The following is a 26,840-nucleotide window of genomic DNA, read 5'->3' as shown; positions in this document are numbered from 1 at the left end:
CAAGTATACATTCCGTTGAGAAATAAAAACTTCACGGGATAAGTGGTCCGCCCATTGGAATGTAAAGAAGTTAATAGTATTAGATTGAAAGAAGAGGCCTATAATGTTGCGAAGAAGTGTAATAAGCCTGGAGATTGGGAGAATTTCAGAAACCAACAAAGGACGATCAAAAAATTGAAAAAAAGGGAGAAAATGGAATTTGAAAGTAAACTAAAGACCCCTGGCTGGAGAGTCTACATCGTCGCAGGATAAGAGGTTGGCCATTCAAGAATGAGATGAGAAGGAATTTTTTTCCCACAGAGGGTCGTGAATATTTGGAATTCTCGACCCCAGAGGGCTGTGGATGTTGAGTCACTGAATATATTCAAGGCTGAGATGCATAGATTTTTGGACTCCAGGAGAATCAATGGATAGGCGGAGTAGGCTCGAGGGGCCGTATGGACTACTCCTGCTCCTATTTCTTGTTTTTTATGTTCTTATGGCGTCCTGTGTTTCCGGTGCTGAATTTAAAAAATACCTTCAGCAGTGACCACACAAGGAAGTGAATCGGCAGCCTGGACTGTGTAACAACAGCACGGGACTGTGAGAGGGCAAGCTCCTGGTTACAGAGCCTCACTGAGAGAAAGAGATGGCGAAGAAGCTGCATTTTCTGAAGCAGTTTTGTAAAATGAGAATATTGGAAGCTTTGCTTTAGTTCTGTAGCATGCAACAAGCGAAACCCTCCGATGAAACTGGGAGATTCCGGTCGCCCCGCACTAATTACCCAGCCCGAGACCGCGGGATGTTATGGACAGTGTAATGAGTTTCCCTGTTTCTATAACATTAACCCACAAATTACTCTTGTGTATTTCACAGCGGAGGGTTTGATCAAAGAGACACGGCCAGTTTGAAACGTGGCTGAATAGTTACACATGTGGATCACCATCTCCAACCTACCTTCCCTCTCCATTATTCCTTGCCTCCCAAATCTGCCCATCTTTCTCATAACTCCACAATCGAACCAATTCAATCAAGTTTCCGCCCCGACCTCAGCAATGAAGTGGCCCAAATCACCGTCACAAATCTCGCCCTCAATGAATTTGACCGCAGTACTCTATCACTCCCTGTCCTTATCCACCCTCTGTGACTGTGACCGCGGTACACTATCCCTCCCTGTCCTTATCCCCCTCTCTCACCCTCGGTGACTGTGACCGCGGTACTCTATCCCTCCCTGTCCTTATCCCCCTCTCTCACCCTCGGTGACTGTGACCGCGGTACTCTATCCCTCCCTGTCCTTATCCCTCTCTCTCACCCTCGGTGACTGTGACCGCGGTATTCTATCCCTCCCTTTCCTTATCCCCCTCTCTCACCCTCTGTGACTGTGACCGCGGTACTCTATCCCTCCCTGTCCTTATCCCCCACTCTCACCCTCTGTGACTGTGAACGCGGTAATCTTTCCCTCCCTGTCCTTATCCCCCACTCTCACCCTCTGTGACTGTGACCGCGGTACTCTATCCCTCCCTGTCCTTATCCCCCTCTCTCACCCTCTGTGACTGTGACCGTGGTACTCTATCCCTCCCTGTCCTTATCCCCCTCTCTCACCCTCTGTGACTGTGACCGCGGTAATCTATCCCTCCCTGTCCTTATCCCCCTCTCTGACCCTCTGTGACTGTGACCGCGGTACTCTATCCCTCCCTTTCCTTATCCCTCTCTCTCGCCCTCTGTGACTGTGACCGCGGTACTCTATCACTTCCTGGCCTTATCCACCTGTCTGATACGGTCGAATACACCATCCTCCTCCAACAGATTTAAACTATCAAGCACAAATCTATAAATGAAATAATTCAATTGCCCCAGACTGTGTAAAACCGAGTGAAGGGTTATTTAATTTATCAATGGTCAGCCCGCTCCATATTTCCCTCCAGAATATTCACTACCTCAGAACTGTGTACAGTTCAGGGCACGGCATTGTCGAAGGGATATATTGGCCTTGGAAGGAGTGCAGCGCAGATTCACCAGAATGATACCAGGGCCCCAAGGCTTAAATTATGAGGAGAGATTACATATACTACGCTTGTAATCCCTGGAACATGGAAGGTTAAGGTGTGATTTGATTGAGGATTTTGAAAGGAATCGATCGGGTAGATAGAGCGAAACTTTTTCTGCTGGAGGGGGATTCTGGGACAAGGGTAAATAACCTTAAAATCAGAGCCAGGCCATTCAGGAGAGAAGTTAGGAAACACTTCTTCACGCAAAGGGTGGTAGAAGTGTGGAACTCTCCGTCGTAAAAAGCAATAGATGCGAGCTCAATTCATTATTTTAAATCTGTGATCGATAGATTTTTACCAACCAAAGGTATTAAGGGATATTTTGCCAAGAGTAGTGGATGGAGTTAGGATACAGATCAGCCATGATCTCATTGAATGGCAGAAAAGGCTCGAGCGGCTGAATGCTCTACCCCTGCTCCTATGTTCCTAATCAGGCTGGTGCTGGCCTGAACTGTGTGGGTAATTCTTATCAATGGGCCCTCCCAGTGCAGCGATTCGGCCGACGGGAGCACGTCTGGAACTGGGTTCTGGAAATCAGCGGGACTCACTGAATTTCACTGGGCAGCTGTCTGTGTCACATCTAATGTGGAGTGTTGATCATAACACTCTTGGAATGCTCAATTCCAGAGCGATCAGCTGTTGTACTGATGGGGGAGGAAGGACTTGGTATCACGTTTAACAAGGGAACGTTCTCCTGCTCATTTTAATACTTCTGTCTAACCCTCCTATTAATATTATATTTATTACAGAGCATCAGAATCAGGGAACGCCTGTCACCACCATGGCTGAAGGTCCAAACAGGGGAGAAGAACCAACATCTTCAACAAGAATGGGAATGGACACAGGTAAGTTCAGAAAATTCATCAAATTATAATTTCTGTCCTGACAAAGGGTCCGGATCTCGAGCAAGAACCTGCAGCTCACACAGGAAGAGGTAACTGCACAAATACTGTGTAGATAGGGGGAAGTGAGTGACCATCGAGAGGGACAGTGCAGTCACAGGTGGAGGGATCTCCTGAATACTGGAACTATCCATTCGATACCTGGTGTTGGGGACTGTAAGGTGGATAGGAGGCATGGTTAGTAAGTTTGCAGATGACACCAAGATTGGTGGCATTGTGGACAGTGAAGAAGGTTATCTAGGATTGCAACGGGATCTTGATAAATTGGGCCAGTGGGCCGATGAATGGCAGATGGAGTTTAATTTAGATAAATGTGAGGTGATGCATTTTGGTTGATCGAATCGGGCCAGGACCTACTCCGTTAATGGTAGGGCGTTGGGGAGAGTTATAGAACAAAGAGATCTAGGAGTACAGATTCATAGCTCCTTGAAAGTGGAGTCACAGGTGGATAGGGTGGTGAAGAAGGCATTCAGCATGCTTGGTTTCATTGGTCAGAACATTGAATGCAGGAGTTGGGATGTCTTGTTGAAGTTGTACAGGGCATTGGTGAGGCCACACTTGGAGTACTGTGTACAGTTCTGGTCACCCTATTATAGAAAGGATATTATTAAACTAGAAAGAGTGCAGAAAAGATTTACTAGGATGCTACCGGGACTTGATGGTTTGACTTACAGGGAGAGGTTAGACAGACTGGGACTTTATTCCCTGGAGAGTAGGAGGTTAAGGGGTGATCTTATAGAAGTCTATAAAATAATGAGGGGCATAGATAAGGTCGATAGTCAAAATCTTTTCCCAAAGGTAGGGGAGTCTATAACGAGGGGGCACAGATTTAAGGTGAGAGGGGAGAGATACAAAAGGATCCAGAGGGGCAATTTTTTCACTCAAAGGGTGGTGAGTGTCTGGAACGAGCTGCCAGAGGCAGTAGTAGAGGCGGGTACAATTTTGTCTTTTAAAAAGCATTTGGACAGTTACATGGGGAAGATGGGTATCGAGGGATATGGGCCAAGTGCAGGCAATTGGGACTAGCTTAGTGGTATAAACTGGGCGACATGGACATGTTGGGCCGAAGGGCCTGTTTCCATGTTGTAACTTCTATGATTCTATGATTCTATAGTGACAGTGATCAGAAGATGCTCTTCCTGAGTAACAGTGTGAGATCGGGGAGCAGGGGTGCATCCCGAGTCGGGCGCGGGTGAGAGGCAGATGGGACACAGAAATAGGAGAGCAATAGTGGAGGGAGATTATATAGTTAGGGGAACAGACAGACTTTTATGCAGCCCTGAGCAGGTTCCGAACGGTAAGTTGCCTCCCTGGTGCCAGATGGAAGAACATGCTGGAACGGGTGGGAACATCTCTGGGAGGGAAAGGAGAGGAATACGTTTATGGAGGGAATATTAAGATTCAAGGTCCAGACTAAAAAACAAGGCCTCCAGCTGGTGATCTCCGTGGTTTTTTTATTTGTTCATGGGATGTGGGCGTCGCTGGCGAGGCCAGCATTTATTTATAACCCAGTATGTTACCAATCGTAATTGCACTTGTGAAGGTGGTGGACAGCCGCCTTCTTGAACCGCTGCAGTCCGTGTGGTGAAGGCTCTCCCACAGTGCTGCTGGGAAGGGAGCACCAGGATTTTAACCCAGTGACGATGAAGGAACGGCCGATATATTTCCAACTCGGGATGGTGTGTGACTTGGAGGGGAACGTGCAAGTGGTGTTGTTCCCATGTGCCTGCTGTCTTTGCCCTTCCAGGTGGTAGAGGTCGCGGGTTTGGGAGGTGCTGTCGAAGAAGCCTTGGCGAGTTGCTGCAGTGCATCCTGTGGATGGTACACACTGCAGCCACAGTGCGCCGGAGAAGGGAGTGAATGTTCAGGGTGGTGGATGGGGTGCCACTGTTTTACACTCGGCCACTTAAGTAGGGAAATATGAGGCAGGTCAATGTGTAGAAGTAAGGTTGGAGCAAGAGGGAAGGGGTCATGGTCTTGTGGACTAGAGTGAGTTCAGGGAGAAGGGGAGGGACGGTCACGATCTGAACCAACCAACAGTGGTTTTACAGACTGGGCGACTGGAGCAGTGGGAGGGTTTCTGCTGATATGACAGGAAGGTGGGAAATATCCGGGTCTGAGACTGGAGAGTGGAATTAATAAAACTGTTGGAGCAGGAATGGAAGATTTATGAAATCATGAAAAGGTATTAGCAGGAAAAAAGTTAGGAGGTTTTGAAGTATTGAGAGAGAAATTCACTTGCGATTTAAAAAAAGAAGAAACGAAAACGGGTCAACATTCCAAAAAATCGGAGTTCGGATTGTGCGTTAATTCTGTGAATCTACAAATCATCCCAAACACATTTGGAAAATCAGAAGCATAAGAAATATGATGTCGTTTCTGTGAGACAAGGCCTGAGTTGTCACAGGACTCAGCGTGAAATGTTCCTGGTTAGAACATTTTGAGTGGAGAGAAAAATAGTGATGGACGCCAGTATTAATAAAGGTTCGATTACAGAGCTCCAACAATTACAAATTGCATTTATATAGCGCCTTTAACGTAGTAAAACGACCCAGGGGCTTCACAGGAGCGATTATCAAACAAAATATGACACCAAGTCAAATACGGAGATTTTAGTTTGGCCAAAGAGATAGGTTTTAAGGAGAGTCTTAAAGGCGAACAGAGAGATAGAGTGGAGCGGTTTAGAACATAAGGATGTTCCAGGGAGCTATGTTAACATGGAATCCATATGAACGCAGTTAAACAACACGAAGGGAATTAGCACAATTCTCAGTGGGTTTTGCAGACGAGTAATCAGTGGAAGTGAGATAGATGGGGAACTGGGAGAAACTAGTTCTGAATGAAGTTTTAGAGGAGATACAAAATAATTCCTTTAGTTTCTAACAATGATGGTGGAAGTGAAAATGTTGGTGTACGAGAGGAGGATGTGGGGCCAGAGTTAGAGATAACTGTAGAGAAGGATTTGGATCTGAGAAACATCGCCGAGGTGGATAAATCACTGGGCCCAGAGTTAACACACCCGAGGCAGTTAAAGGAAGTCAGAGAGGAGATAGGAGGGACCCTGACCACAATTTCTCAATCCTCGTTTGTTATTAAAAATATCCAGGTGGACTGAAGGAGCCCAAGTAATGTCTCTAATAAAACCACATCGTTCACCTGAGGAAGGAGGTAGCCTCCGAAAGCTTGTGAATTTAAAATAAAATTGCTGGACTATAACTTGGTGTTGTAAAATTGTTTACATCTGATAAAATAAGGAGAGACGGTCAACGGGTAACTGGAGACCAATTAGTCTCCATCAGTAGTGAGCAAACTCCTCGAATCTGTAATTCCAGGTCGAATGAGTGAACATTTAGAGATACAGGAGATGATCAGGGGAGGCAGGAACTGATTTGCTGCAGACAAGCCGAATTTGAAAAATTTTATACAGCTTTGTTGATAGGTGACCATATAGATCGATGGGATGTAGCACATGCGGTGTATATGGGTTTTCAGAAGGTGTTCGATAATGTGACTCACAGGAGGCTTCAGCCGTTTGGTATAAGAGGAAATGTAGTCGCCCGGATAGAAAGTCGATAATGTGTTTAGTTTTCACCACATTTTTTCACAGATCCGAACACTGCAATCACTGAGCTCCTGACAAAGTGCGACGATTACCAGCTGTTCCAGTTGACGAAATTCTACCGGGACAGACTAGAACAGGCGATTGAAGAAGTGGTGGACGGAGTCAGCTCGTTGTTAACATACGAGAGGCATTTCAGTGGACAGGAACATCGGGTAAGTGTGAGGAACACAGAATGAGTTTGGATTATTTAAACATCACAGAACTAACAAGATGTCAGATCTTGGAATCATAGAATGTTACAGAAGAGAAACAGGTCAAATAGGAAAGAAATGGATCAAACTGAAAATACAGTGAATCTGAAACACTGATACGATGAGGTGAAAATACCCAGTGGAGCGGTCAGTGTCTGTATAAAGGACAGGGGAACGGTTCGGGTAGAACTCTTGTGTGGGACTGAAAACAAAAGGGAAACAGTTTAAGTGGGACTGGGAAAAGGAGGGACCAGTATATTAATTATAATTCTTTACAGAAAGTCGTTGATCTCGTGGAGAAGGGAAACAGGGCGGACAGTTCCAAACTTGTCCTAAATCTGGTGATGGAGAAAGGCTCTCGGGCCCGAAGGGTGATGTGGGAATCCTTTGTGAAAATGCACCATACGGTACCAAAGTTGGACAAAATACTGAAAGAGATGCAGGAACTTGGTACGGTAAAATCACACACTGAATTCAATTTCAGATTGAAACACTGCAGAATTTACTAAAATATTACACAGATCTGATTTCATGAAAGCTCATTGATTTAAACAGGTCCTGATCCATTTGATTATATGAACATCGGACCAGATTTACCTGAAATACCCAGTCACCTGAAAGGTAAGTGATGAAATGGAGATTTCAAACCGATTATTTCACTTCTGAGAATCAGAATGTTTGACTGTAGTCCTTTGTTTAGAGATTGTCACAATCTGGGAATCAGAAGTTGATAGGCTGGAGAGAACGGAATAAAGTTTGATTTTGATTAGTTGATGATCTTCAAATGATCTGCGCGATCCGTTCGTATTCGTTGTTCTCAATTATTTGCAAATTTGCAGATGTTTTATTACTCCAGCTAATCCAGGTGCTGATTGATAACAGTTGTGAAAAACCGTTCATACCTGGGAGGATCTTGATACACTTTTTTTTTGTTCGTTCACGGGATGTGGGCGTCGCTGGCGAGGCCAGCATTTATTGCCCATCCCTAATTGCCCTCGAGAAGGTGGTGGTGAGCCGCCTTCTTGAACCGCTGCAGTCCGTGTGGTGACTGTTCTCCCACAGTGCAGTTAGGAAGGGAGTTCCAGGATTTTGACACAGCGACGACGAAGGAACGGCGATATATTTCCAAGTCGGGATGGTGTGTGACTTGGACTTGTGACTGTGAATCCCCATACGCACCTGGCAGGATCCTGATATATTGTGCATCCTACACACAACTCCAATGTGCCCCACAGATGCTTTCGGCTCACAATTAATGAGCAGTGCTTTGTGCCAGACGTTTACGTGCGCCCCTACAAATCTGCTCACAATCACCTGTAGGGAACGAGGTGGAGAAATGCGAAATATTAAAAATGTTATCATTTCACTGACTTCAAAATGTACGATCTGATCTTAGATGATGTGCGGATTTTCACACAATGGATCATTAATCCGTGGAGAAATGTGAGGGAAAGACAATGTCCAGGGTAATTCGGAAGTTATGGGATGGCTTCCTAATGGCAGTGAAAGGGAGAACTTATTCAACTCAAAGAATAGTCCATTAACTCGGGGTCTTCTTAGATCCAATGGAATGACTGATGGAAACAGATTTGTAATTTCCCAAACCTGCATTGTAGGAAATTCAGACCAAAATGAAACAACGGAGTAAAATAATTGGGAGAACAGTTGAAATGAACTGCGAATGTTTTCTGCTTTGACATTACACTGAGTGACGTGGGCAGTAGTTGAATATTTAACTGTAATCGGTGATATGACAGGATTGTTATAAAAGCACATTCGATGTAGGTGTAAAATTGCTGAAAAATTGTTCGCAATTTCTGAAACACAATATAACAGGAGAATGATTCGAGACAGGAGAAGGCCATTTGACCCAAATAAGCCTGTCCCTGCTAGAGAGATGACCCCACCTCCCCCTCCTCTCAGTATAACCACAGAAACACGTTCAATTATCTCTTGACCCCACTTACACTGCCCCTTCAGTTTCCTTCCCAGGCTCTCTGGCCCTTTGGGTGAGAAAGTTACACTGACTTCCCTTCTCCGTATTTAATTATTTTGTTGATTGTGAGCCTGTTTCCTGTTTCCGATGAGTATATTCAAGAATCAGATCGATAGATTTTTGGACACGAATTGAATCAATGTATATGTGGACAGGGTGGGCAAGTGGATTTGGGGTATATCAGCCATGACCTTAATGAATGAGGGGCCGTATGGCCTACACCTGCTTATATTTCTTATGTTCTTCTGTTCTTACAAATGTTGGGAATTCCATTGAAACATTTCAATCCCAAATTCGCTTGCCCAAACAAAATACACCAAACCCTCTCGCCATTCCCTGGACCTAAAGTCCGAATACCTTACATCATCATTCTGAATCCCCTCTGTACCTTCAGAATGGCAGTAATCGTTACCTGAAGAGGTGACTATAGAAATCTACGTAATAACCAAATAACCTGCCCGAGTCCTGAAACTATAGCAATTTATCTCCTGTCTATTCAATCTTTCCTTCTCCCAATGCCCAAAATATCCCAGATAACCTGCCCGAGGCCTGATACAATAACAGTGGAACTTCTGTCCATTCACAATCTGTCCCTCTCCCAATGCCCACAATAACCTATTTCCCATTTCCGCAGAGGGTCAGCACCACTGACGGTTTCATAAATTACTCTACTGGAACCTCAATCACGTTTGGATTTGTAATGATATGTCCATGGTACAGGGCAGGGCTGATAGTATTAATCATCAGAGGGAAAATATCACCTTCATCGAAATCTCCATGTTCAGTAAATATTAGAATCAAGAGAGGATTTGAAACTTTTCTCCGCCATTATTCACTTTCAAGCGAAGTTTTCAGTAACTGAGTTTAATTTCCTGCTCGCACCTCTATCGAAGCTGTGAATTCAATCTCGGAACATTTTACTGAATAGTAAAGTGACATTGAGAATGTTTTTTATATCAATACAACTAACATTGAGAACCACTTTCTGTCTGTTCTAATTGAAGATGTTCAACAGAAACACAAGGAAACACTCCGGGTCCAAACTGAGACATTGAGAGTGAACACGATCCTAATAAAGGAGAAGGTTAAGATTTTCCAGCTGGTCACTCTATACACTGAGCTAACGGTCATTTCTACTGTTCGAGATTGGATAATTGTAGAACATGAACTGCTGGCAAGAGGCCGAGACCATGAAGAGTGGAGAAAGAAACATCTCCGGAGAGAACTGGAAAAAATCCGAACTGATCAACTGTTCCAGAGCAGTTTTTCCCGGAGAAAATCCAAATCTGGGAGTTCAGCAGCAGTGAGCGGAGTCGCGGGGATTGGAAAAACAACAATGGTACAAAAGATTGTTTATGACTGGGCCACTGGGAAAATATACCCACACTTTCAATTTGTTTTCAGTTTTCAATTCCGTGAGTTAAACGCTGTAAACTGTAGCATAAACCTGTGGAACCTGATACTAATTTTCTATCCTTACTTGAGGAATATTTTGGGAGAGCTCTGGAAGAACCCTGAGGGATTACTGTTTATATTCGATGGTTTAGATGAATTCAAGGACAGTATCGATTTTGCTGATAATCGGAGAAATACAGAACCTCAGCACATGTGCACAGATCCCGAATGCCGTTGTAAAGTGTCTGACATTGTGTACAGTTTAATACAACACAAGCTGCTCCCAGGATGTTCAGTGCTAGTGACCAGCCGCCCCACTGCATTACGTTTATTGGAAAAGGCTGAGATCAGTGTCTGCGCTGAAATCCTGGGATTTGATAGTGAGGAACGGAAGGAATATTTCAAAAAGTTTTTTGAAGATCAGTCGGTGGCAGCAGCCGTTTTCAAACATGTGGAGGAGAACGAGATCCTGTACACCATGTGTTACAACCCTTCCTACTGCTGGATCCTCGGTCTGTCACTGGGTCCCTTCTTCACACAGAGAGACAGGAAACAGCAGCGAGTTCCCAGGACCATCACCCAACTATATTCCTACTATATTTACAACATTCTGAAAAACCATGGCCGAGAGATTGAATCCCCCCGTGATGTGTTACTGAAGATCGGTGAGATGGCCTTCACAGGAGTCTCGGAGAAGAAGATTGTGTTTAGAAATGGAGATTTGATCAAGTACATTCTGCAACCTTCCCAGTTCCTGTCTGGGTTCATGATGGAACTTTTGGAGAGAAATGATTCTTCCCAGAGTGTGGTTTACACATTCCCGCACCTCACCATCCAAGAGTTTGTAGCCGCACTCGCACAATTCCTGACTCCAGATCCAGGGGACATCCGGAAACTCCTCAGTGAAGCCCACAGCAAGGAAGATGGGCGATTTGAGATATTTCTCCGTTTTGTTGTTGGTCTCTCCTCCTCACAGTCAGCTCGGCCCCTGGAGGAGTTTCTTGGTCCATTTCTTCATCAAACAATCTGTGGAGTGATTGACTGGGTGAAGGAGAAGGTTGAAGGACAGATTGGAAACACAGAGAGTAAAACTGGTAAAAGGGACCTCCTGAACACATTCCACTATCTGTTTGAGTCTCAGAATCAAACACTCGCTCGGGTCACAGTGGGATCTGTGGAAACACTTACATTTAGTAGATTGGGACTGACTCTGATTGACTGTGCGGTGCTGTCTCATGTCATTGGACTCTGTGATACAATAAAACACCTCGATCTGGAGAACTGCTCCATTCAGTGTGAAGGACTCCAGCGGCTGGGACCCGTACTGCACAAATGCCAGGTGTTGAGCTAACTTTTTATTTGTCTCCAACCATTAGGCTAGTTGTAGAACAGTCACGGATTGTATTGCAGCTCCATAATAAAGGGAAGCAAACAGTTCAGTTAAACCAGAGAGAAGCAGATTCAACACAAATATGACAAATGATAAGAGGATCGGTTTGTAATTCCCGAAGGACTGGAGAATCTAAAATGGATCCTTGTGAACAAGTCGGGATTTTACCGTCTTTATCGGATCAGTAAATACAGGTCACTTGAAGATTCTGATAGTTTAATTGCAATAAATGATATTTATTGCTGATTCTCTCACTGCCTGAGATACGTCAATTGAAGCGGCTCCTTCTCACTGTTACTTGCACGTTGACTGACACTAACTGCAGCAGTCCGTGTGTCGGAACATCCCACCCTCTTACCGAGGTGTGGGGGCAAGTGACAGTCACCGGACTGTCAACGTGTGTAGGAGAGGGAAGCAGAAACACTTAACATTCAGTAACAAACAGCAAAACACAGCTTTCGGGCAGTCAACCGTCAGTGGGCGAGCTGAGCTTTCCCCGCAGGACATCGGTACGTTATCTTAACTCATCAATGACACAGCCCTTTACACTCTCCAATACACCCACCATCTCTTCACCCAGCTGGCAGCACTCGTGCCTCTGAGTCAGAAGGTCGTGGATTCAGGCCCCTCGCTTATTAATCCAGGCCGACACTTCAGTGGGATCTGGGAGCGAAAATCTGCCGGTAAATATGTTCAAAAATTCCGGGTTGTGGGGTATTTGCGCAGGAGTACAGACACAAAGTGGCCAGCGGTGTGGCCTCAAACACAACGGGAGGCTCTTGGGTAGACCGGGTGCAGTGATCCCGCGAATATGCCATAATCTGCCCCCTGTGTGTAAGGCCCTACTCGGGTAAGCAACTTGCGAAAATTCCACAAAAACTGTCGGGCCCGTTATACGTGAAATAAATGTAGAGCCAGTATAATGGGAATAAAGTGAGAGACTCCCCTCTCCTATAAACTCGGAGTCCGGGAACATTTAAAACTTGTAACTGGACAGAATAAACTCTACTTGGTGCATAAATTATTGTGGGACGGATTTTACAGCAATAGTTAGTGCCGTTTCACAATATGACTCAGACCTGTCATAATATCCAGCTTAATATACAAGGGGGCAAGCAACCTTGGACCTGCTCCTGTATAATGAGCCAGGATTAATTAATAATGTCCAAATTTAGGATCCCCTTGGAATGAGTGACCATAACATGGTTACATTCCATATCCAATTAGAGGGTGAGAAGGTTGGTTCTCAAACAAATGTACTGAGCTTGAATAAAGGAGACTATGATGGTATGAGAGCGGAATTGATTAAAGTGGACTGGGAAAATAGATTAACGGGTAAGACGGTACATGAGCAGTGGTGTTCATTTAGGGAGTTATTTTACAACTTTCAAAAAATATATATTCCACTGAGGAAAAAAGGGTGTAAAAGAAATGACAGCCATCCGTGGCTAAGTAAATAAATTAAGTATAGTATCCGACTAAAAACAAGGACATATAAGGTAGCCAAGCTTAGTGGGAGGATAAAAGATTGGATGTCTACAAAAGACAGCAAAAAGTAACTAAAGGATTGATTAAGAAAGGGAAGATAGATTATGAAAATAAACTCGCAAAAAATATAAAAACAGATAGCAAGAGTTTCTACAGTTATGTAAAAAGACAAAGGGTGGCTAAGGCAAACGTCGGTCCCTTAGAGGATGAGACCAGGAAATAAATAGTGGGAAACATGGAGATGGCAAAAATGCTGAACAAATATTTGTTTAAGTCTTTACGGGAGAGGACACTAAGAATATCCCAACACTGGACAAACAGGGGGCTCGAGGGGGGAGGAGCTAAATCCGATTAAAATCACTAAGGAATTGGTACTCAGTAAATTAATGGGACTCAAGGCGGATAAATCCGCTGGACCTGATGGCTTACATCCTAGGATCTTGAGGGAAGTGGCAGTAGGGATTGTGGATGCGTTGGTAATAATTTTCCAAAATTCTCTGGACTCGGCAAAGGTCCCGGCAGATTGGAAAACTGCCAATGTAACACTGTTATTTTAAAAGGGTAGTCGGCAGAAGGCTGGAAATTATAGACCAGTTAGCCTAACATGTGTGTTGGGTAAAATTTTGGAGTCTATTATTAAGGAGACAGTAGCGGAACATTTGGATAAACATAATTTAATAGGACAAAGTCAGCATGGCTTTACGAAGGGGAAGTCATGTCAGACAAATTTGCTTGAGTTCTTTGAGGACATAACGTACAGGGTGGATAAAGGGGAACCAGTGGACGTAGTGTATTTAGACTTCCAGAAGGCATTCGACAAGGTGCCACATAAAAGATTATTGCTCAAGATAAAGAATCACTGGATTGGGGGTAATATTCTGGCATGGGTGGAGGATTGGTTATCTAACAGGAAGCAGAGTTGGGATAAATGGTTCATTCTCGGACTGGCAACCAGTAGCCAGTGGTGTTCCGCAGGGGTCGGTGCTGGGTACCCAACTCTTTACAATCTATATTAACGATTTGGAGGAGGGGACCGAGTGTAACATATCAAAGTTTGCAGATGATGGAAAGTACTGCAGTACAAAGGGATCTGGGGGTCCCAGTGCAAGAAAATCAAAATGTTAGTATGCAGGTGCAGCAGTTGATCAAGAAGGCCAACGGAATGTTGGCTTTTATTGCCAGGGGGATAGAATATAAAAACAGGGAGGTATTGCTGCAGTTATATAAGGTATTGGTGAGACCGCATCTGGAGATATACTTGCTCTCGAGGCAGTACAAAGAAGGTTCACTCGGTTAATCCCGGGGATGAGGGGGCGGACATATGAGGAGAGGTTGAGTAGATTGGGACTCTACTCATTGGAGTTCAGAGGAATGAGAGGCGATCTTATTGAAACATGTAAGATTGTGAAGGGGCTTGATCGGGTGGATGCGGTAAGGATGTTCCCAAGGATGGGTGAAAGTAGAACTAGGGGGCATAATCTTTGAATAAGGGGCTGCTCTTTCAAAACTGAGATGAGGAGAAACTTCTTCACTCAGAGGGTAGTCGGTCTGTGGAATTTGCTGCCCCAGGAAGCTGTGGAAGCTACATCATTAAATAAATTTAAAACAGAAATAGACAGTTTCCTAGAAGTAAATGGAATTAGGGGTTACGGGGAGCGGGCAGGAAATTGGACATGAATTTAGAGTTGAGGTTAGGATCAGATTAACCATGATCTTATTGAATGGCGGAGCAGGCTCGAGGGGCCGATTGGCCTACACCTACTCCTAGTTCTTATGTTCTTATGTTCTAACATTGTATAAACTACAGGTAATCACCGATTTATCATTTAATTCAGGGAAAATCGTCCCATTCCCATAAAATCTGGGATTTGAGAAGCAGCAGAAATTCGACAAGTTTCTCCAAACATAATGGGACTGGTCACTGACCTCAATAGGATTACGGATCCTCGTGGAATGAAACCCGATTGAGGGACATTTGAAGGCTTCACACAGACAGCACTTTATTTAATAAATACATTTACTGACAGTACCTGAATATATGGGGAGTTGGACAAAGTGAGATTCATTGTCAGTGTCAGGGAAATCTGGTTATTAATTTCCTGAAGATTTTTCAGATCGGGGATTGGATTCAGTTTGTTTCTCATAGTCTGTCTGTTTGTGTTTAGACTGGGGAGAAATAAACTGGGAAATTCAGGAGTGAAACTACTGTCTGCGACTCTGAGGAACCCGGACTGTAAAATACAGGAACTGTGGTAAGTATCAGACTGTGTGAGATTGTGTTTCTAATAACTGGATATCTAACACGGTGCATTAATGTCAGTATAAGCAATAACAATACAAATAAATACTGGGAATTTACTCTGATTCCTGTTACCTCTGCTCGTCTCTGTCTCTTCAGGTTACGGGCTAACGATCTCACAGCTATTTGCACCAAGTATCTCTCCTCCGCTCTCAGTACAAACCAGTCACTGACGGTTCTGAACCTGAGCAATAATAAACTGGGTGATTCAGGAGTGAAACTACTGTCTGCGGCTCTGACGAACCCGGACTGTAAAATACAGGAACTGCAGGAAGTATCAGACTGTGTCAGATTGTGTTTATAATAACTCGTTATTATTAGTATCATTCATAGTGTTATTAATAAACATTGTACATTATTTTTAGTATCAGTAAGTGTTATTAATAAACACTGTACATTATTATTGGCAATAGTGTTATCAATAAATACTGTACATTATTGTATGTATATGTAATAGTGTTATTAATAACCACTGTACATTAAGAATATCAGTAATAGTGTTATTAAACAATGTAAATTGTTATTAGTATCAGTAATAGCGTTATTAATAAACACTGTACATCATTATTCGCATCAGTAATAGTGTTATTAATAAACACTGTGCTTTATTATTATTATCAGTAATAGTGTTATCAATAAACACTGTACATTATTGTAAGTATATTTAATAGTGTTATTAATAAACACGGTACATTATTATTAGGGTATCAGTAATAGTGGTATTAATCGGAACATAGAAACATAAGAACAGGGGTAGGCCATTCAGTCCCTCGTGCCTGCTCCGCCATTTGATAAGATCATGGCTGATCTGTGATCTATCTCCACATCCCCGCCTTTGACCCATATCCCTTAAAACTTTTGATTGCCAAAAAGCTATCTATCTCAGATTTAAATATGGCAATTGAGCGAGTTTCCATTGCCGTTAATAGACACTATATTATTAGTATCGGTAATAGTACTATTAATAAACACTTAACATTCTTATTAGTATCAGTGATGGTGTTATTAATAAATACTTCACATTATTAGTATCAGTAATAGTGTTATTAACAAACACTGTATATTATTATTAGTATCAGTAATAGTGTTATTAATAAACACTGTACATGATTATTAGTATCAGTAATAGTGTTATTAATAAACACTGTACATTATTATCAGTATCTGTAATAGTGTTATTAATAAACACCTCACATTATTAGTATCAGTAATAGTGTTATTAATAAACACTGTAAATTATTATTAGTATCAGTAGTAGTGTTATTAATAAACACTGTACATTATTATTGGTATCAGTAATAGTGTTATTAATAAACACCTCACATTATTAGGATCAGTAATCGTGTTATTAATAAACACTGTGAATTATTATTAATATCAGTAATAGTGTTATTAATAAACAATGGGCATTTACCCTGATTCGTGTCATTTCTCTCTCTAATCCCCCAGTCTGGATGGTGTCGGTCTCACAGATTCTTGTACCAAGGATCTCTCCTCCGCTCTCAGTACAAACCGATCAATGATGTTTCTGTCCCTGGGATCAAACTCCTTCACAGACCGATCTGTCCCCGCTCTCTGCTCCCTCATACTGACCCGGAGGAGTCTGGAGCGGATCGGGTGAGTGTTTGCGTTAATGTTTAATATAATAAATAAAATATCAATGGGATTAAGACCTTTTATGAGTAATATTTGTCTGTAATTATTATTGAAATATTAATCCCAGTCTCCCTGTTATTTACACTCTTGTTCAATCTGTTTATTTCCTGTTCAATCTTTAATCTGTTTCAGGCTGTGGGGGAATCGGTTCAGTTCAAACGGAAAGAGACATCTGGAGTCACTGCGGGAATCCAGACCCGGACTGAGAGTGGAAGTGTGAACATTTCAATTTATAACCGTTCCTGGTCTCAATATATGAACATTTCAATTTATAACCATTCCTGGTCTCATTATATGAACATTTCAATTTATAACCATTCCTGGTCTCATTATATGAACATTTCAATTTATAACCATTCCTGGTCTCATTATATGAACATTTCAATTTATAACAATTACTGGTCTCATTATATGAACATTTCAATTTATAACCATTCCTGGTCTCATTATATGAACATTTCAATTTATAACCATTCCTGGTCTCATTATATGAACATTTCAATTTATAACCATTCCTGGTCTCATTATATGAACATTTCAATTTATAACCATTCCTGGTCTTTTCATATGAACATTTCAATTTATAACCATTCCTGGTCTCATTATATGAACATTTCAATTTATAACCATTCCTGGTCTCATTATATGAACATTTCAATTTACAACCATTCCTGGTCTCATTCCATGAACATTTTTGGCCGATTCTCTGTCCCTCCCCTTTAACCGGCCGCGCTCCAGGTTAAAATCCGAACGGCCCTTTAACGGTTTCCAGCTCGAGCTGAGCGAGCGTCGTCTCCCATTGTGACGTCAGAGGCCCAGCGACAGGGTCACGAGACTCAGTCACCCGGTCCCACAGCGCTGATTCTGCCGGATATCCGGGGCTGGATGGTCCCCAATGGGGCACTGGGTCAATGTACAGACAGGAAGTTCCCAGTGTGGGGCTCAGTCTGGGCTGCAGTGGGACACTGGGTCAATGTACAGACAGGAAGGGCCCAGGGTGGGGCTCAGTCTGGGCTGCAGTGGGGCACTGGGTCAATTTACAGACAGGAAGGGCCCAGGGTGGGGCTCAGTCTGGGCTGCAGTGGGACACTGGGTCAATGTACAGACAGGAAGGTCGCAGGGTGGGGCTCAGTCTGGGCTGCAGTGGGACACTGGGTCAATGTACAGACAGGAAAGGCCAAGGGTGGGGCTCAGTCTGGGATGCAGTGGGACACTGGGTCAATGCACAGACAGGAAGGGCCCAGGGTGGGGCTCAGTCTGGGCTGCAGTGGGACACTGGGTCAATGTACAGACAGGAAGGGCCAAGGGTGGGGCTCAGTCTGGGCTGCAGTGGGGCACTGGGTCAATGTAAAACAGGAAGGGCCCAGGGTCGGGCTCAGTCTGGGCTGCAGAGGGACACTGGGTCAATGTCCAGACAGGAAGCGCCCACGGTCGGGCTCAGTCTGAGCTGCAGTGGGGCACTGGGTCAATGTAAAACAGGAAGGGCCCAGGGTGGAGCTCAGTCTGGACTGCAGTGGGACACTGGATCAATGAACAGACAGGAAGGGCCCAGGGTGGGGATCAGTCTGGGCTGCAGTGGGACACTGGGTCAATGAACAGACAGGAAGGGCCCAGGGTGGGGCTCAGTCTGGGCTGCAGTGGGACACTGGGTCAATGTCCAGACAGGAAGGGCCCAGGGTCGGGCTCAGTCTCGGCTGCAGTGGGGCACTGGGTCAATGTAAAACAGGAAGGGCCCAGGGTGGGGCTCACTCTGGGCTGCAGTGGGACACTGGGTCAATGCACAGACAGGAAGGGATAAGGGTGGGGCTCAGTCTGGGCTGCAGTGGGGCACTGGGTCAATGTAAAACAAGAAGGGCCCAGGGTCGGGCTCAGTCTGGGCTGCCGAGGGACACTGGGTCAATGTCCAGACAGGAAGCGCCCAGGGTCGGGCTCAGTCTGAGCTGCAGTGGGGCACTGGGTCAATGTAAAACAGGAAGGGCCCAGGGTGGGGCTCAGTCTGGGCTGCAGTGGGGCACTGGGTCAATGTACAGACAGGAAGGGCCCAGGGTGGGGCTCAGTCTGGGCTGCAGTGGGGCACTGGTTCAATGCACAGACAGGAAGGGCCCAGGGTGGGGCTCAGTCAGGGCTGCAGTGGGACACTGGGTCACTGTGCAGACAGGAAGGTCCCAGGGTGGGGCTCAGTCTGGGCTGCAGTGGGACACTGGGTCAATGTACAGACAGGAAGGGCCAAGGGTGGGGCTCAGTCTGGGCTGCAGTGGGGCACTGGGTCAATGTAAAACAGGAAGTGCTCAGGGTCGGGCTCAGTCTGGGTTGCAGAGGGACACTGGGTCAATGTCCAGACCGGAAGCGCCCACGGTCGGGCTCAGTCTGAGCTGCAGTGGGGCACTGGGTCAATGTAAAACACGAAGGGCCCAGGGTGGGGCTCAGTCTGGGCTGCAGTGGGGCACTGGGTCAATGTACAGACAGGAAGGGCCCAGGGTGGGGCTCAGTCTGGGCTGCAGTGGGGCACTGGGTCAATGTACAGACAGGAAGGGCCCAGGGTGGGGCTCAGTCTGGGCTGCAGTGGGAAACTGGGTCAATCTACAGACAGGAAGGTCCCAGGGTGGGGCTCAGTCTGGGCTGCAGTGGGACACTGGGTCAATGTACAGACAGGAAGGGCCAAGGGTGGGGCTCAGTCTGGGCTGCAGTGGGGCACTGGGTCAATGTAAAACAGGAAGGGCCCAGGGTCGGGCTCAGTCTGGGCTGCAGAGGGACACTGGGTCAATGTCCAGACAGGAAGCCCCCACGGTCGGGCTCAGTCTGAGCTGCAGTGGGGCACTGGGTCAATGTAAAACAGGAACGGCCCAGGGTTGGGCTCAGTCTGGACTGCAGTGGGACACTGGATTAATGAACAGACAGGAAGGGCCCAGGGTGGGGATCAGTCTGGGCAGCAGTGGGACACTGGGTCAATGAACAGACAGGAAGTCCCAGGGTGGGGCTCAGTCTGGGCTGCAGTGAGACACTGGGTCACTGTACAGACAGGAAGGGCCCAGGGTGGGGCTCAGTCTGGGCTGCAGTGGGACACTGGGTCAATGTACAGACAGGGAGGGCCCAGGGTGGGGCTCATTCTGGGCTGCAGTGGGACACTGGGTCAATGCACAGACAGGAAGGGCCCAGGGTGGGTCTCAGTCTGGGCTGCAGTGGGACACTGGGTCAATGTACAGACAGGAAGGGCCCAGGGTGTGGCTCAGTCTGGGCTTCAGTGGGACACTAGGTCAATGTACAGACAGGAAGGGCCAAGGGTGGGGCTCAGTCTGGGCTGCAGTGGGGCACTGGGTCAATGTAAAACAGGAAGGGCCCAGGGTCGGGCTCAGTCTGGGCTGCAGAGGGACACTGGGTCAATGTCCAGACAGGAAGCGCCCACGGTCGGGCTCAGTCTGAGCTGCAGTAGGGCACTGGGTCAATGTAAAACAGGAAGGGCCCAGGGTGGAGCTCAGTCTGGACTGCAGTGGGACACTGGATCAATGAACAGACAGGAAGGGCCCAGGGTGGGGATCAGTCTGGGCTGCAGTGGGAAACTGGGTCAATGAACAGACAGGAAGGGCACAGGGTGGGGCTCAGTCTGGGCTGCAGTGGGACACTGGGTCAATGTCCAGACAGAAAGGGCCCAGGGTCGGGCTCAGTCTCGGCTGCATTGGGGCACTGGGTCAATGAAAAACAGGAAGTGCCCAGGGTGGGGCTCAGTCTGGACTGCAGTGGGACACTGGGTCAATGAACAGACAGGAAGGGCCCAGGGTGGGGATCAGTCTGGGCTGCAGTGGGACACTGGGTCAATGAACAGACAGGAAGGGCCCAGGGTGGGGCTCAGTCTGGGCTGCAGTTAGACACTGGGTCACTGTACAGACAGGAAGGGCCCAGGGTGGGGCTCAGTCTGGGCTGCAGTTGGACACTGGGTCAATGTACAGACAGGGAGGGCCCAGGGTGGGTCTCACTCTGGGCTGCAGTGGGACACTGGGTCAATGCACAGACAGGAAGGGATAAGGGTGGGTCTCAGTCTGGGCTGCAGTGGGGCACTGGGTCAATGTAAAACAGGAAGGGCCCAGGGTCGGGCTCAGTCTGGGCTGCAGTGGGACACTGGGTCAATGTCCAGACAGGAAGCGCCCACGGTCGGGCTCAGTCTGAGCTGCAGTGGGGCACTGGGTCAATGTAAAACAGGAAGGGCCCAGGGTGGGGCTCAGTCTGGGCTGCAGTGGGGCACTGGGTCAATGTACAGACAGGAAGGGCCCAGGGTGGGGCTCAGTCTGGGCTGCAGTGGGGCACTGGGTCAATGCACAGACAGGAAGGGCCCAGGGTGGGGCTCAGTCTGGGCTGCAGTGGGACACTGTGTCAATGTACAGACAGGAAGGTCCCAGGGTGGGGCTCAGTCTGGGCTGCAGTGGGACACTGGATCAATGTCCAGACAGGAAGGGCCAAGGGTGGGGCTCAGTCTGGGCTGCAGTGGGGCACTGGGTCAATGTAAAACAGGAAGGGCCCAGGGTCGGGCTCAGTCTGGGCTGCAGAGGGACACTGGGTCAATGTCCAGACAGGAAGCGCCCACGGTCGTGCTCAGTCTGAGCTGCAGTGGGGAACTGGGTCAATGTAAAACAGGAAGGGCCCAGGGTGGGGCTCAGTCTGGGCTGCAGTTAGACACTGGGTCACTGTACAGACAGGAAGGGCCCAGGGTGGGGCTCAGTCTGGGCTGCAGTGGGGCACTGGGTCAATGTACAGACAGGAAGGGCCCAGGGTGGGGCTCAGTCTGGGCTGCAGTGGGAAACTGGGTCAATGTACAGACAGGAAGGTCCCAGGGTGGGGCTCAGTCTGGGCTGCAGTGGGACACTGGGTCAATGTACAGACAGGAAGGGCCAAGGGTGGGGATCAGTCTGAGCTGCAGTGGGGCACTGGGTCAATGTAAAACAGGAAGGGCCCAGGGTGGGGCTCAGTCTGGACTGCAGTGGGACACTGGATCAATGAACAGACAGGAAGGGCCCAGGGTGGGGATCAGTCTGGGCAGCAGTGGGACACTGGGTCAATGAACAGACAGGAAGTGCCCAGGGTGGGGCTCAGTCTGGGCTGTAGTGAGACACTGGGTCACTGTACAGACAGGAAGGGCCCAGGGTGGGGCTCAGTCTGGGCTGCAGTGGGACACTGGGTCAATGTACAGACAGGGAGGGCCCAGGGTGGGGCTCAGTCTGGGCTGCAGAGGGAAACTGGGTCAATGTCCAGACAGGAAGGGCCCAGGGTGGGGCTCACTCTGGGCTGCAGTGGGACACTGGGTCAATGCACAGACAGGAAGGGCCCAGGGTGGGTCTCAGTCTGGGCTTCAGTGGGACACTGGGTCAATGTACAGACAGGAAGGGCCCAGGGTGTGGCTCAGTCTGGGCTTCAGTGGGACACTGGGTCAATGTACAGACAGGAAGGGCCCAGGGTGGGGCTCAGTCTGGGCTGCAGTGGGACACTGGATCAATGTACAGACAGGAAGGGCCCAGGGTGGGGCTCAGTCTGGGCTGCAGTGGGACACTGGGTCAATGTGCAGACAGGAAGGGCCCAGGGTGGGACTCAGTCTGGGCTGCAGTGTGACACTGGGTCAATGTACAGACAGGAAGGGCCCAGGGTGGGACTCAGTCTGAGCTGCAGTGGGACACTGTGTCAATGTACAGACAGGAAGGATCCAGCATGGGGCTCCACGGTTACATCCACTGAAACGAAGGGGGCCCTGGCTTAACATCTCATCTGGGGAAGCAGCAGTAAATGGAATATAAAATCAGGCGGAGTGAAAAACGAGCTGCCAATTCGCTGTCGCCCGTTTTGCACTAACGCCCGAGGTGAATTTATTCTCTCATCTATTCCCTGGACTGGCGATCTAATGAGGTTAAATTGTCAGATAGCTGAATAGTGAATCCTAAATTAATCTCACCAGTCTGCAGTCGTGCCAGACACTGATCTAAATTATAATGTAATAATCAGTGATCCAGCTCATGCTGAATTATGGTGATACTCTCAGCTGCTTTTACAATCGGTTATTCATTGTGTTAAGCTTCAGCCTATTAATTATGTTGTTAGGATTGATACATGACCCAGTCTACCACTGTTTATGTGTAATTATTATTGGTGTACTCAATGTTTAAACAACGGTAATTATGATTTCCTAGTCAATAAAACATTATTGTGCATGATTTGCTGTCTGACTTCTTTGAAGGTTTTTTAGAAAGCGTTAATCCATTCACTCAGTGGCTTGTGGGCATCCTAATTAATGATCGGTGAGGTGAACTCATTCAATCTGAACTGGGAGATGTTAGACAGTTCAGCGAGCAATATTCGGCATCATTCACTTCCAGACAAGGGCTGGGAGGTTAAACCCAGACGGTTCCTTCGTGAGGCGGTAAGGTGAAGGGGTCAAAGGTTCATCTGATCCCTTGCCATATATTTGTTGAGACACTGAATACCAGCGCTCTAACGGGCTTATAACACACAACCCTCTGGTTCAGAAGCTATTGTGCTCCCACTGAACCACAGCTAACACGAGTATGGAATGAAATCTAAATCCACCTGTATGAATGAGCCACGCTCCAGATCTCAAGATATGAATAGGATTGAAGGTACAATGTACATGAAGATCTCAGAGTGACAGCATCTGATCTCGGGGAAGGCCCCCAGTTTCAGTACTGAGAACTGAACCAGTGCATCATGACAGTAAGGGACAGGATAGGAAAAGCCGAATCTGTGGAGGTGCAAACCTAGGATCAGTCTGCCCAATGAGGAGAGGACACAGCTCCACATCTCCATTACTTATCCAATCCTCCATTGGCATCATTAAATCAACCTCAATATTTCTGGATCAAATTCAAAAAATTATTCCTTTTTGGTTATTAGCTAAAAACGGAGACCAAGTGTCATACCTGTTTGTCAAATAGTGTGTGTCTGACACAATGTTAAGATGCAGCTGCTCCCCCGTTATAGAAAGATAATCTCTGCCTGATCTAACCGAGCACTTTAAGCCGCAGTTATGCTGCGATAGAAACAGTCTGCACTTTCTCGAGAGCCTTGTGGAGGGAAAGGGGAAGAGCTGTCCGTTTCTCTTTCCCACTCTCTGTCCGTTTCCCTCTCTCCCTCTTTCTGAATCTCCCGAAGACTCCGTTTCTCTTTGTTATTTTTCATTCTCTGATCTCCAAGCTCTCTATTTTTCGCGGTGACTCCTTTTCTTTTTGTCTGACGCTCTCTTTCTTTCTGCCCCTTTATCATCAGTCTCTCTGAGTCTCCAGCATAGGAACACATGAACAGGATTAGGCCATTCAGTCCGTCGAGTCTGTTCCGCCATTCACTTAGATAATGGCTGATCTTAACTCAATCGATCCGCCTTGGTTCCACAACCCTTAATACCTTTGCCTAACAAAAATCTATCAATGTCCGTTTTGGAATTTCCAATTGACCTCCAGCCTCTACAAACTTTTGAGGGAGAGAGTTCCAGGTTTCCACTCCCCTTTGTGTGAAGAAGTGCTTCCTGACATCACCCCTGAACGGCCTGGTTCTAATTTTAACGTTATGCCCCCTTGTTCTGGACTCCCCCACCAGCGGAGAAATAGTCAAAAACAGCTTTAACTGGGCCACAGCACCTCCTGCAGTCAAGATTGTGACGGAGAGAGAAAGTAAGTGAATCGACAAAATACAAATCGGGCTATAAATTGGGACACGCGGCGCCCGTTTTTTTGGCACTTACTGGACTCCTTAGGCCCCAAAATGGTGCCCACATTGCCTTTAACCACGACTATCTGAACATGAGTGCCTGGAGGAACCCCAACAGCGCTATTGAAAGGACCTTGCAGGATTTACAGATTAGTTGCTGGATTATTGTTACTGGCTGCTGATGCATTTGTAAATGTTTTTGTGGGAGAAGTTTGGAACGCTCTTCTCCAGACGGCAGTTGATGCTCGCTCAATTGTGAATTTTAAAGCAGAAGTTGATAGATTTCTGTGATCCAAGGGTATTAAGCGATATCGGGCCAAGGCTGGTATATGGAGTTTGGCCACAGATCAACAATTACCTTATTGAATGGCAGAACAGGCTCGAGGGGGTGAATACCACTGCCACTGGGGTACGGTAGCATAGTGGTTATGTTACTGGTCTAGTAATTCAGAGGCCCAGACGAAAATCCAGACTCCATGAATTCAAATCCCATCACAGCAGCTAGCGAATTTAAATTCAATTAATTAAATAGAAATGTGGAATTAAAATGCTAGTATCAGTAATGGTGGCCATGAAACTACCGGATTGTCATAAAACCCCATCTGGTTCACGAATGATTTTCAGGGAAGGAAACCTGCCGTTCTTATCTGGTCTGGCCTATATGTGACTCCAGACCCATAGCAATGTGGTTTATTCTTAATTGCCCTCTGAAATGGTCTAGCAAGCCACTCAGTTGTAAAATCTCGCTACGAAAAGTCATATTAAGAATAAAACTGGGCAGACCACTGGGAACTCCCTTCCTAACAGCACTGTGGGAGAACCGTCACCACAAGGACTGCAGCGATTCAAGAAGGCGGCTCACCACGACCTTCTCAAGGGCAATAAATGCCTGCCTCGCCAGCGACGCCCACATCCTGTAAATAAATTTTAAAAAACTTGCTGCCTCCTCATAAGCGCCACCTTTTCCTGCAATGAAAGCGGGACGTGTGTCTGGGTGATGTGCTTGTCATGGTTGAATAGCTGCCAGAGTGCAGTGACCTGTGTGTTGTGGTTGCGCGGCTTGCAACAGTGATAATGTGTGACGGTGAAATGGAAGCACCTAATTGGAAGTGTTGAGTACTGATTGAAAGAATTTGATGGTGTGTGGGTGATGGGGGGTATAGTTCGTGGAGCACTCGATGAGGCTAGTGGTGCAATTGGTAGGAGCTGACACTTGAGAGTTGATCTCACGCACCTTGACCTACTCGTGTCAAAGTATTGAACTTCTTCCTGCACTGCATTCATGTTACGTGGTGCTATGCGGCTGGCATTGACTTCGCACCCTACTGCCTTTTGAACATATAACTGGAGGGCCACGTGCCCCTTCTTCTGTCCACCTCTTGCACTAAACCCTTTAGTGCTACATCAGCGAACCTTTGTGCTCTCACTCTCGCAGGCCTGATACCAACTCGGACCGGCAGATTGGAGGGTGTGGGATTTAGTGATACGCAATGTTTATTCAATGTTTTAACATAATTCAACAGTTTGTAAACATAGGGATGGGACCTGCATTTATGTTTTACGTGTGTGATGTCTGATCTCCGTTCAGACTCTGCAGACAGCACACTGTTATTTTTTTAGCAAATAACACGTACCAGCTACCTTTGAGACATTTTGACTGGCTTTCAGATAGACAGCCTGCCTTTAAGAGATTGGGGCTACCCCTGTTGGTGTGAAGTGCGAATGTCCTTGAATTCTCGTGGTAACGCTGATTTGGAACGCTGCATTCAGGTAAGTACTGAGGCTGGACAAATGTCTCGTCCTGCCTGCAAAGGAAACACCGGGCGCGAGTAAATTGCAGATCACGATACCCACGCCCGGTTTCTGGCACTGCTCAATTTAACGCCTAGAGATTCCAAAAATCTATCGATCGCAGCCATAAATATAATCATCCACTGAGCATCTACAGCCCTCTGGGACAGAGAATTCCAAAGATTCACAGCCCTCTGAATGAAGAAATTCCTCCTCATCTTTTTCCTAAATGTCTGACCCCTTATCCTGATAGTTCTAGACTTTTCAGCCAGGGGAAACAACCTCTCAGCATCGACACTGTCAAGCCCTCTCAGAATCTTTTATGTTTCACTGAGATTACCTCTCATTCTTCTAAACTCCAGAGAGTATAGGCCCATTCTACTCA

The sequence above is a fragment of the Heptranchias perlo genome, unplaced genomic scaffold (genome assembly GCF_035084215.1).
Source record: "Heptranchias perlo isolate sHepPer1 unplaced genomic scaffold, sHepPer1.hap1 HAP1_SCAFFOLD_47, whole genome shotgun sequence".
Lineage (NCBI taxonomy): Eukaryota > Metazoa > Chordata > Chondrichthyes > Hexanchiformes > Hexanchidae > Heptranchias > Heptranchias perlo.
The sequence above is the reverse complement of the archived record's forward strand: the minus strand, read 5'-3'. Positions refer to the sequence as shown.